Source organism: Thalassophryne amazonica, chromosome 7, assembly GCF_902500255.1.
Source record: "Thalassophryne amazonica chromosome 7, fThaAma1.1, whole genome shotgun sequence".
NCBI classification, from domain to species: Eukaryota; Metazoa; Chordata; class Actinopteri; order Batrachoidiformes; family Batrachoididae; genus Thalassophryne; species Thalassophryne amazonica.
The window spans coordinates 86296890-86309571 of NC_047109.1; the positions used below are offsets into that span (position 1 = coordinate 86296890).

The 12682-nt window shown below is 41.9% G+C and overlaps 1 pseudogene; it reads right to left on the minus strand.

Moving 5' to 3' along the window:
• Positions 1–9382: 9382 nt before the first annotated feature.
• Positions 9383–12682, minus strand: part of LOC117513488 — a 50767-nt pseudogene continuing 47467 nt past the window's right edge.

Below are 12682 nucleotides of genomic sequence, written 5' to 3' on the forward strand. Positions count from 1 at the left end.
CATTGTGATCAATCATTAAGAAATATAAGCAGTATGGTACTGTACGAAAAATCTGTGTCAAGTAGGCAGTTCTTAAAAATTGACCAACCAGTGCTGGAAGGAGACTAGTAAAGGAAGTCACCAAGATACTTAGACCAAATAAATGGCATTGGTCCCAAAATTGATTGGAATAGGCGATAAATGCTGGAGTGAATCTTCATTAACAAATTCATTTTTGCTAACCACATAAAATGTGAAATATCTTGGGTTCATACTGTTTGCAATGAAACTGAAGTCAAAACCAATGTAAAGATCACTTTTTCCCCATATTGTCCCATCTTTTTCTGATTTGGGGATGTATACTAGAATGCCATATTGCTCTCATACAAGAGATTTCAAAAATGCTACTCTTGTTAAAAAAGGATAAATATATGTGTCATAGATGAGTGTGAAATCCTCATTAAATGTGTTGCATAATCTATGGCCTTAGTTAAAATTTCAGCTGGTTATGTTTGTTCTTGTAAAACCGAGGCATTTTGCTCAAATACACATGATCCTATTATGAGTTTTGCAGTTTCTACTCTTTGAAATTTAACAGGTGGATATAAAAAAAAATGTAGGCAAGCTTGTTTCACTGTTTTTCGTTATGTTGCATCTTAATGTTTTCCCTAGGGTAATATTGGAATGCTCAGTCTCACTTATACATCACCATGCACACAAACCAACACAGCCAACAGCAAGGAAATAAGCTAAAATCAACAGCAGCTCTGTGGTAATAGGAGAATAATACAATATGAGAGGGTGTTGGGGATTGCAGATTGTGTATGCAGATAATGCTGTTAGATGCAAGATAACAGGATGTCTCTGGTTAAATGTTTCGCTTTAGGCATGAATTGCTCTTCATATTATTCGCATCACACTAAACTCTCTATCATGGCGACAGCTGCTCCATCCTCCTCTTTTCCCTCTGCTGCCTTTGTAGATGCTTCATCTGATTAAACTCTATGTTGTGCACAACAGACTCCCCTTTGGCTTTTCAGACCTGCCTTTCTGCACCTGCCCCCCAGGTGTCAGTACTGTGTTTATCACCAGTGCTCTGAGTTGCCTGCCAGTCCACCTGGTTCCACGTATCCCAAGACTGTATCTTGAGGGCGGATACAAAAGCAAGTAGAACAGAGGTTGCAAATTCATTTGAGGCATAGTAGAGAAGCTTGAATCTTCGACTGGACTGGGTTGCATGACGTGAGGACGTTTCGCTTCAAATCGCAGAAGCTTCCTTAGCTAAATTCTTGCTCTGGTAGTCTGACTTCTGTCTTGACTCTTGTAGAGAAGAATAAAACAGAAGCCAACTTCTTCTCTACAACAGTCAAGACAGAAGTCAGACTACCAGAGCAAGAATTTAGCTAAGGAAGCTTCTGCAATTTGAAGCGAAACGTCCTCACGTCATGCAACCCAGTCCAGTCGAAGATTCAAGCTTCTCTACTATGGAAAGCACCTGGACAACTGAGAGCCTACACAGAATCATTTGAGGCATGTTGGAGTGCACATCACTGTTCATGTGGTGGGAAAAATCAGGACAAACCAGAGCACTGGGTGAAAAGCAGCTGGACTTGGCCCTCATCAACACTCGATTTGTAATGCCTCAGTGCCAGGGAAGAGGGAACAGCTAGGCTAAGGTAAGAAACTAACTGTGTAATCTGTTTTTTTTTTAAAGTAAAACCTCCACAGGGATCCTCTATGGCCTCCCAAACACTATTAATGACATTTTCACCTGTTCAGTCCCGACAAGCCATTCACTAAATGCTTTTAGCAGTTAGCCAGTGACTGTGTTTGCATTTTAAATCAATACTGTACTAATTTGTTTTGGTTCGACAAACAAGATGACTCCCAAATGTCTAACAACAGAGCCCGGGTTATAAAATTGCCGAGTTCCACCTAAAGTGACCTGTAGGAGACAGGAATGTCAATGCACCTCATCATATGTGCAGACATTTTTGCTGTGAAATACCGATGACATTTCACACAGTAACAACAATAAGGAGGAAAAGATTAGAACAAACACCAGAGTATTGTTAGTTGTCAGTCATGTGAAGATGTAAGAAAAAAAACAATCAGTTTGAACTTTTTTTACTGTAGCCACACTCCCAGACGCTGACTGTGTATCAAATTCAGAAACACATAGAAATTAAACTGGCTAAAATGTTATGTGAATAAATGTATATAAAAAATTTTTAAATGTGATTTGGAAAAAAATTGCTTCTCAAAACATCAAGTGCTTGATTTAATTAAATCTCAGATAACAAGTGTTAAATTGCATAGGCAATCCAAACTTTTGTGCGTTGGGGTGGAGAAAGTTTTGTGGGTGATTTATAAAAAATAATTGTGTGATTGATGGTGGGCGGTAAATACCATCAGCAGTATGTACAGTAAATGTAGATTTAATGTGCATTAATGGTCGTAAGCGCAGAATGAAATTCAGTCAGCCACTTGCAGTATGTGCCTTGTTCTACGCATGAACATGGGTCATCGCCGCCTCTTTTGGACCATTCTTGCACGTTGTTCAACAGTCCGGGGTCTCCGTTGTCATATTTTGCTCTTCATAATGCGCCACACATTTTCAATGGGTGACAGGTCTGGACTGCAGGCAGGCCAGACCTGCCTGTGTGGTGGACGCGACAATCAGAGGGCTTCCCAACACCCTTGACAGCTCTGTGAGTACTTGGCAAGGAGCTTTGTTGCCTCGCCAACTTTGAGCTGTTCAAAATTCAAGCGACATGTAAGTGACACCCAGTGACTCATGTGAGGGGTTGACACCATTCAACGAGAGTCATGTGAAATTTCACGATATCCCTCGTAAATGCCGTTCGCAGCAGTGGCGGTCCAGTGGGCTGCCACCCTCAGTTTTCTTTTGACCTTGATAAATTGTGTCGCGTGTGCAAAACTCACCTATTCCTATGTTCCCTCCCACAATACTGGGTGGACACATGAGAAATTGCATATTCATGAAGGCTAACACGCTAAATGGGCAATAAAGGCTATTTTACATATTTGAAACACATAGTCCTCAGTGAACACTATTAGTAAATCAGCATGGAGATTTTTTTTAATGAGTGCTGTAGTGTTTGTGCACATTGTGCAAACCTTTAGTAATCCAGGTGCCAAATCTGCCCCCCTGCAAAAGAAATTTTCCTTGGTGTTATTTTTTCAAGTTCTGCTTCGATGTACTTGCTATGATCCTCTTGTGAAATTAAATTATCCCTTTTGCCCTCTTTAACTGCCTTCATGTTGCAGAATAAAAACCCTACTTTTGCCCAAGTAACCTTTTTATCACATATGCTCTGCCAAGGTCGGCAGCATTTGAGATGTTACACGGCCATTGTCAAATTGTAGATGGATGTTTATCTCATTACATCATGCACAGGTGTATTGACTGGATACATTTTGATGCACTTTGCTTATGTTGCACATATTCTTTGATTGTGCATGTGTGGATGTCCTTGAAAAGTACCCAGGCGTGGGTGGCGACATTTTTTTGTTCGGAGAAAAAAGCCCAGGGAGATCAATACCACCCAGCAAAGAGAGTAGCCTGCAGGATACAATAGCAGCACTTGAAAGCAGATGAGAGACGTAAAGGGAAACTATTACCTGCGCTTATCAAAACAATGGTTTTCAGCCGGGGATATCAATCTTGTTTTTCTTCACGGTCAGTGTAAAACGTGTAGAAAAAACATGAACACTCAAAGGAAATCAACATTAAAAACCGCTGAGGCCTGTCTGTTTAGCTCAGGTAAATCTTTCTCTTTGTTTAAATTTATTTTGTTTGGTTGTTAAGCAATTAAAGGTAGACTGCAGAATAATTAAAGCAGACTAAAAAGGCATGAGGAAATTCTGTTTTTAACCATTGCTGTGGTGGCTCGACAACACTAGCAAATGCTCAAAAGAAGTGCAAAAAAATAATAATAATAATACAACCCCAATTCCAATGAAGTTTGGACATTGTGTAAAATGTAAATAAAAACAGAATACAATGATTTTCAAATCCTCTTTAACCTATATTCAATTGAATACACCACAAAGACAAGATATTTAATGTTCAAACTGAAAAACTTTATTGTTTTTGTACAAATATTTGCTCATTTTTAAATAGATGCCTGCAACACATTTCAAAAAAGCTGGGACAGTGGTATGTTTACCACTGTGTTACATCACCTTTCCTTCTAACAACACCCAATAAGTGTTTTGGAACCAAAGACACTCATGACTGGGTATAAAAGGAGCATCTCCAAAAGTCTCAGCCGTTCACAAGCAAAGATGGGGTGAGGATCACCACTTTGTGAACAAATGCATGAAAAAAAAATAGTGCAGCAGTTTAAGAACAATGTTTCTCAATGTTCAATTGCAAGGAATTTAGGGATTCCATCATCTACAGTCCATAATCAGAAAATTCAGAGAATCTGGAGAACTTTCTACAAGTAAGCGGCAAGGCCGAAAACCAACACTGAATGCCCGTGACCTTCTATCCCTCAGGTGGTGCTTGATTAAAAACCAACATCATTGTGTAAAGCAGGGGTGGCCAAGTTCGGTCCTCGAGAGCCACATTCCTGACACTCTTAGTTGTCTCCCTGCTCCAACACACCTGAATCCAATGAAAGACTCGTTAGCAGACTTTTAATGAGCCTTTCATTGGATTCAGGTGTGTTGGAGCAGGGAGACAACTAAGAGTGTCAGGAATGTGGCTCCCGAGGACCGAACTTGGCCACCCCTGGTGTAAAGGATCTTACTGGGCTCAGGAACACTTGAGAAAATCATTGTCAGTTAACACAGTTCATCGCTACATCTACAAGTGTAAGTTAAAACTCTACCATGCAAAGTGAAAGCCAAACATCAACAACATCCAGAAACTGCCACCTTCTCTGGGCCTGAGCTCATCTGAAATGGACAGACACAAAGTGGAAACGTGTGAAATCATGGACATTGTGTCCTCCAGACAAAAGAGAAAAAAGGCCATCCGGATTGCTACCAGCGCTAAGTTCAAAAGCCAGCATCTGTGATGGTATGGGGGTGTGTTAGTGTCCATGGCATGGACAACTTACACATCTGTGATGGCACCATCACTGCTGAAAGGTACATCCAGATTTTGGAGCAACACATGCTGCCATCCAAGCAGCGTCTTTTTCAGGGATGTCCCCACATTCTGCACGTGTTACAACAGCGTGGCTTTGTAGTAAAAGAGTGCAGGTACTAGACTGGTCTGCCTGCAGTCCAGACCTGTCATACACTGAAAATGTGTGGCGCATTATGAAGCGCAAAATACGACAACGGAGACCCCGGACTGTTGAACAACTAAAGTTGTACATCATGCAAGAATTTCAATCAATCAATCAATCAATTTTTATATAGCACCAAATCACAACAAACAGTTGCCCCACGGCGCTTTATATTGTAAGGCAAGGCCATACAATAATTATGTAAAACCCCAACGGTCAAAACGACCCCCTGTGAGCAAGCACTTGGCTACAGTGGGAAGGAAAAACTCCCTTTTAACAGGAAGAAACCTCCAGCAGAACCAGGATCAGGGAGGGGCAGTCTTCTGCTGGGACTGGTTGGGGCTGAGGGAGAGAACAAGGAAAAAGACATGCTGTGGAGGGGAGCAGAGATCGATCACTAATGATTAAATGCAGAGTGGTGCATACAGAGCAAAAAGAGAAAGAAACAGTGCATCATGGGAACCCCCCAGCAGTCTACGTCTATAGCAGCATAACTAAGGGATGGTTCAGGGTCACCTGATCCAGCCCTAACTATAAGCTTTAGCAAAAAGGAAGTTTTAAGCCTAATCTTAAAGTAGAGAGGGGTCTGTCTCCCTGATCTGAATTGAGAGCTGGTTCCACAGGAGAGGAGCCTGAAAGCTGAAGGCTCTGCCTCCCATTCTACTCTTACAAACCCTAGGAACTACAAGTAAGCCTGCAGTCTGAGAGCGAAGCGCTCTATTGGGGTGATATGGTACTACGAGGTCCCTAAGATAAGATGGGACCTGATTATTCAAAACCTTATAAGTAAGAAGAAGAATTTTAAATTCTATTCTAGAATTAACAGGAAGCCAATGAAGAGAGGCCAATATGGGTGAGATATGCTCTCTCCTTCTAGTCCCCGTCAGTACTCTAGCTGCAGCATTTTGAATGAACTGAAGGCTTTTTAGGGAACTTTTAGGACAACCTGATAATAATGAATTACAATAGTCCAGCCTAGAGGAAATAAATGCATGAATTAATTTTTCAGCATCACTCTGAGACAAGACCTTTTTGATTTTAGAGATATTGCGTAAATGCAAAAAAGCAGTCCTACATATTTGTTTAATATGCGCTTTGAATGACATATCCTGATCAAAAATGACTCCAAGATTTCTCACCGTATTACTAGAGGTCAGGGTAATGCCATCCAGAGTAAGGATCTGGTTAGACACCATGTTTCTAAGATTTGTGGGGCCAAGTACAATAACTTCACTTTTATCTGAGTTTAAAAGCAAGAAATTAGAGGTCATCCATGTCTTTATGTCTGTAAGACAATCCTGCAGTTTAGCTAATTGGTGTGTGTCCTCTGGCTTCATGGATAGATAAAGCTGGGTATCATCTGCGTAACAATGAAAATTTAAGCAATACCGTCTAATAATACTGCCTAAGGGAAGCATGTATAAAGTGAATAAAATTGGTCCTAGCACAGAACCTTGTGGAACTCCATAATTAACTTTAGTCTGTGAAGAAGATTCCCCATTTACATGAACAAATTGTAATCTATTAGACAAATATGATTCAACCACTGCAGCGCAGTGCCTTTAATACCTATGGCATGCTCTAATCTCTGTAATAAAATTTTATGGTCAACAGTATCAAAAGCAGCACTGAGGTCTAACAGAACAAGCACAGAGATGAGTCCAATTTGAAAGAATTCCACCTACAAACCTTCAACGATTAGTGTCCTCAGTTCCCAAACGCTTATTGAGTGTTGTTAGAAGGAAAGGTGATGTAACACAGTGGTAAACATACCACTGTCCCAGCTTTTTTGAAACATGTTGCAGGCATCTATTTAAAAATTAGCAAATATTTGTACAAAAACAATGAAGTTTTTCCAGTTTCAACATTAAATATCTTGTTGTTGTGGTGTATTCAATTGAATATAGGTTGAAGATTTGCAAATCATTGTATTCTGTTTTTATTTACATTTTACACAAAGTCCCAACTTCATTGGAATTTGGGTTGTACACCTGCACCTATTCAACAACAGGTACATTCAAAAATGGCTCTTTGGATGAACTCAGTTCACTTATGTGCCGGATTTCCATCTAATAAATATATGTAGCCCCAACTCAAATAAAACACATCCATGCAAGATCATTTAATTTAATTTAGTTGGGACTACATATATTTATTAGATGGAATCCAATCCACTGAGTCAGTTTTTTGAGTGTATCACACAAACAAATGACTCATTGGATGAACTCAATTCAATTATGGACAGAATTTCCATATAATAATTATTTCTAGTCCCAACTCAATTAAATAGAACTTTCTTGCATGGATGTGCTTTAATTGAGTTGGGGTTACATATATGTATTAGATGGAAATCCTGCACATAACTGAATTGAGTTCATCCAATGCATCAGTTTTTTTGAGTGTAGTAGGATCCAAAAATATCTTTCAAACACAAATAACACAAAGATAAACTACAGCACACCAAGCAATTTAATTTGATAACATCTGTTGCAAAGTCACACAATGCATGCCTCTCCTGGCCACCATACAAAACTCATATTTTATGTCAGGCTGGATGGTTTACTCCCAACCTGCTATAAAAAATGATATATATAATATTTCACAGATTGGTGACCTTGGGGTTGCTTCTCTCCTCCTTGGGTTGAGTCCTCTCCCAGCCTTGTCGAATCCTGGTGAGGCTGCGGTCAACACAGGGCAGGAGAAGAATTGCTTTTAGCACCAGCACCACAGAAGGCACCACCAAACACAGCATGTAGCCCAGAGGTGTGAACCATTTGTAGGTAGAGTGCTTCAGAAATTTGTTCCAGCCGTATATGAGGTCTGTGAGAAAACTATCCGACCTTTTTATTTTTTTCAAAAACTATATGGATTTTAATCAAGTGCGCTTGCATCAGACAAGCTTGAACCTTCGTGCGCATGCGTGAGTTTTTTCACGCCTGTCAGTTGCGTCATTCGCCTGTGGGCAGGCTTTGAGTGAGCACTGGTCCACCCCCCTCGTCGGATTTTTATTGTCAGGGAAATGGCTGAGAGGCTGCCACTTTGCTCCATGAAATTTTTTTCAGAAACTGTTAGAGACAGCCAGTTGGAAACCATTCGAAAGATTCAGATGGATTTCAGTGAAGATTCTATCGGTATCACATGGATTAAGGACCATTAAAACTGGAATAAAAACGGCCCACGGTGGCGGAAGGCGCACCGCGCCCCGAGCGGCCATCGACAGGCTGGAACGAGCAGATCACTTCCAAATTTAAGGCTCTGTTGATGCAGGACGTCGTGTGACTAGCAGAGAAGTTTCAGAAGAGGTCAGGATCAGCACTTTATCAGCACATTCCACTGTTAAAGGAGATTTTGTAATGAAAGATGTGTGGACGGATTTGCGCGTCGCGACACAGCCGCTCATGGCGCGGGACAAAAAACACCTCCGTGTTGGAAACCATTCGTAAGATTCAGACGGCTTTCAGTTGCTTTTCAGTCGAGTGAGTATCCGAGAAATTGTGTAACAGCTGGGCATGTTCCAACTTGTCCTGTGAGACTTCCAACACGGAGGTGTTGTTTGTCCCGCGCCATGAGTGGCTGCGTCTCGACGCGCGAATCCATCCACACGTCCTTCTTTACAAAATCTCCTTTAACAGTGGAATGTGCCGATAAAGTGCTGATCCCGACCTCTTCTGAAACTTCTCTGCTAGTCACACAAAGTCCTGCATCAACAGAGCCTTAAATTTGGAAGTGATCTGCTCGTTCCAGCCTGTCGATGGCCGCTCGGGGCGCGGTGCGCCCTGCCGCCATGGGCCGTTTTTAATCCAATTTTAATGGTCCTTAATCCGTGTGATACCAATAGAATCTTCACTGAAATCCATCTGAATCTTTCGAATGGTTTCCAACTGGCTGTCTCTAACAGTTTCTGAAAAAATTTCATGGAGCAAAGCGGCAGCCTCTCAGCCATTTCCCTGACAATAAACATCTGACGAGGGGGGTGGACCAGTGCTCACTCAAAGCCTGCCCACAGGCGAATGACGCAACCGACAGGCGTGAAAAAACTCATGCATGCGCACGAAGGTTCAAGCTTGTCTGATGCAAGCGCACATGATTCAAATCCATATAGTTTTTGAAAACAATAAAAAGGTCGGATACTTTTCTCATAGACCTTGTATATATCCATGTGCTGTGCAGATGACCAGGGTCAGGTGCCCCAGTTTAGACTGAGATTGAACACAACATTTTAAACATAAAGAAGTGTTAATATAGAATGAGATAACCGCTGTCATTTACAGTTGTAAATCTAAACCACCTATTCCACAGTATTCTCTCAGACATCATTGGAAACAGAATCCCCTACAGCTTGTTAAAAAAAGAAGCACATTGCACTTGAGTTTGTTTTGAACCCTTTGTAAAACACACCACCATGTAATGGGCTCCACAAAACATTAAAGGTTTCATAAGGCCTAATTTTGACATCAGTTCCTACAGCTGCCCTCTTCTTCATCTTGTTTCGGCTGTTCCCGTTAGGGGTCGCCACAGCAGATCAATCGTTTCCATCTCATCCTGTCCTCTGTAGCTTCCTCTGTCACACCAACCACCTGCATGTCCTCTCTCAGCACATCCATAAACCTCCTCTTTGGCCTCTTTCTCCTCCTGTCTGGTGGCTCCATCTTCAGAATCCTTCTCCCTATACACCCTGGGTCTCTTCTCTGCAAATGTCCAAACCATCTCAATCTCACCTCCCTGAATTTGTCTCCAAACTGTCCCACCTGAGCTGTCCCTCTGATATGTTAAATCCTGTCCATTCTCATCACTCCCAAAGAGAATTGCAACATCTTCAGCTCTGCCACCTCCAGCTCTGCATCCTGTTTTTTGTTAGTGCCATCGTCTCTAAGCCAAACAACATAGCTGGTCTCACTACTGTCTTGCAGACGTTTCCCATCACTCTTGCTGATATTCTTCTGTCACAAATCACTCCTGCCACCTTTCTCCACCCACTCCACCCTGCCTGCATGCTCTTCTTCACCTCTCTACCACACTCTCCATTATGTTGGCCAATTGACCCCAAGTATTTAAAGTCATCTACTTTCACCACTTCTTCTCTTTGTAACTGCACTATTCCACTGGGCTCCCTCTCATTCACACACATGTACTCACTCTTGCTCCTACGGATTTTCATTCCCCTCCTCTCCAGAGCATATCTCCACCTTTCCAGGCTAGACTCAACCTGCTCTCTACTCTCACAACAGGTCACAATATCATTTGCAAACATCATAGTCCATGGGGACTCCTGTCCGATCTCATCCCTCAACCTGTCCATCACCACTGCAAACAAGAAAGGACTCAGAGCTTATCCTTAATTCCACTTCCATCTTGAATGAATCTGTCATTATTATTACACATCTTACCACTGTCACACTATCCTTGTACGTGTCCTGCTCTTTCCGCACATATTTCTCTGCTCCTCTGGACTTCCTCATACAATACCATAACTCTTCTCTTGGAACCCTGACATAAGCTTTCTCTGAATCCACAAACAGACAATGTAACTCCTTCTGGCCTTCTCTATACTTCTCCATCACCACTCTCAGAGCAAACATTGCATCTGTTGTGCTCTTTGTCGGCATTAAGCCATATTGCTGCTCACATATCTTCACCTGTTTTCTAAGCCTAGCTTCTACTATTCTACTCCCATAACTTCATGCTGTGGCTGATCACCTTAATGCTTCTGTAGTTGCTGTAGCTTTGCATATTCCTCTTTCTTAAAAATAGGAACCAGCACACTTTGTCTCCACTCATCATGCATCCTCTCACTTTCAAACATTTTAGTAAACAATCTGGTTAGAAACTCCACTGCCATCACCCCTAAGGATTTCCATGGCTCAACTGGAGTGTCATCTGACCAACTGCTTTTCCACTCTTTAACCTCTTCATAGCTGCCCTCACTTCATCCTTACTAATCTCTTATACTTCCTGATTTACTCTTTCCACATCATCCAGCCTTCTCTCTCTCTCATTTTCTTCATTCATCAGCTCCTCAAAATATTTCCTCCACCGTCCTGACTTGTCAGCACATTGCCATTTTCATCATTTACCACCCTAACCTGCTGCTGTCAGGAACTGTCCCGGCCCGGGGTTCATGTCTGGGTTTTCCCCTTATTTCGGTCTAGGCTTCCGCTGAGGATTTTACGGTTTTATTTTCCATATCATTATACGTTGTCATTTAAGTCTTGGTTTGGTTCTGTTTGTTTCTTTCCGTGGTGTAATGCTTTGTTACCGATTTAGTTCTCTGATATTCATTTATTTGTGGTTTAGTCATTCATTGCATTACCTGTATTCTGTAGTCTCTGATTTTGTTTTTGTTCATCATTTATTTCCTATTCAGTCAATAGTTTGTTTTGTCACGTTTATTGTATTCACTTTCCTGTATCAGGTCCTTTCTAGTTTTAGTTATTATCATTAGTTTTCTGGTTTTCCACTCTTTGACTTGCCACCTTAGTTCTTAGTTTTGCCCCTTTGTTTTGTTCACATTTATTGTGGTTTGTCAAGCATGTCACGTTTTGCACCATTGGGTTTTCTGACACTTAAGTATCTTGCCCCAGTTCACTTTGCTTTTGTCTTACTCCACTCTCTTGCACTTGCTTTTGTCTTCCCCAGTCACGCCCCCTTCCAGCACCTTCTGCACACCTGTGTCTCATTGTCAAATTTAACACCTGCCTTAATTAATTCTTTTGAGTTCAGCACCACTTCGCCAGTTTGTTGCAATCATTTGTATCCACGTGCCAGCCTTGCTGTCTAGTCCTGTTTTTGCCTTGTCGTGTCCTGTCCCTGCTTTGTCTTTTGGATCTGCTTTTGCCTCAGCCCAAGTACTTAGTCTCTCCATGTTACTGAACCCTGCTCGTTTTTTTTACCACACCTTTCGTCTTACACATGCTTGTACCTCCACTTTTGCTACCTGCCAACTTGTGTACCGAACCACTGCTTTCCCTCCAGATAAAGTTTTTTGATTATTCTCTCCCTTATAACTCTGCCCGTGGGTCTGCATTTGTGTCCTCCACCTTCTGTGCCACATGTTCATGATTCCTGACAGCTGCACATTCTTTTCACCTTGAACCCTTTGTCTAGCTAAAGCCCAGGTTACACATAGACGGTTTTGTCGGCGGGTAGTACGTAGACCGAAGTTCGCGGTAGTTCCGGCTGTTTTTGCGGTGGAAAGGGGCAGAGCATTTCACCGGCGTTTTGAGCGCCGTACTAGCCGCAAATACGCAGATAAAATGCCACTAAATCCGCCGAATAAAGCGGCGTTTTGACGCTGTAGCATCCGGCACACGTCAGGCAACGGGGGTTAATACTCAGTTCTATCCTTTACAATCGCAGGTTAAGACGCGCGTGAGAATGGTGGTGTTATGCTGCCGCCGATAATGCCCTGTGTACCGCTGGATTTATCCAGGCAAATC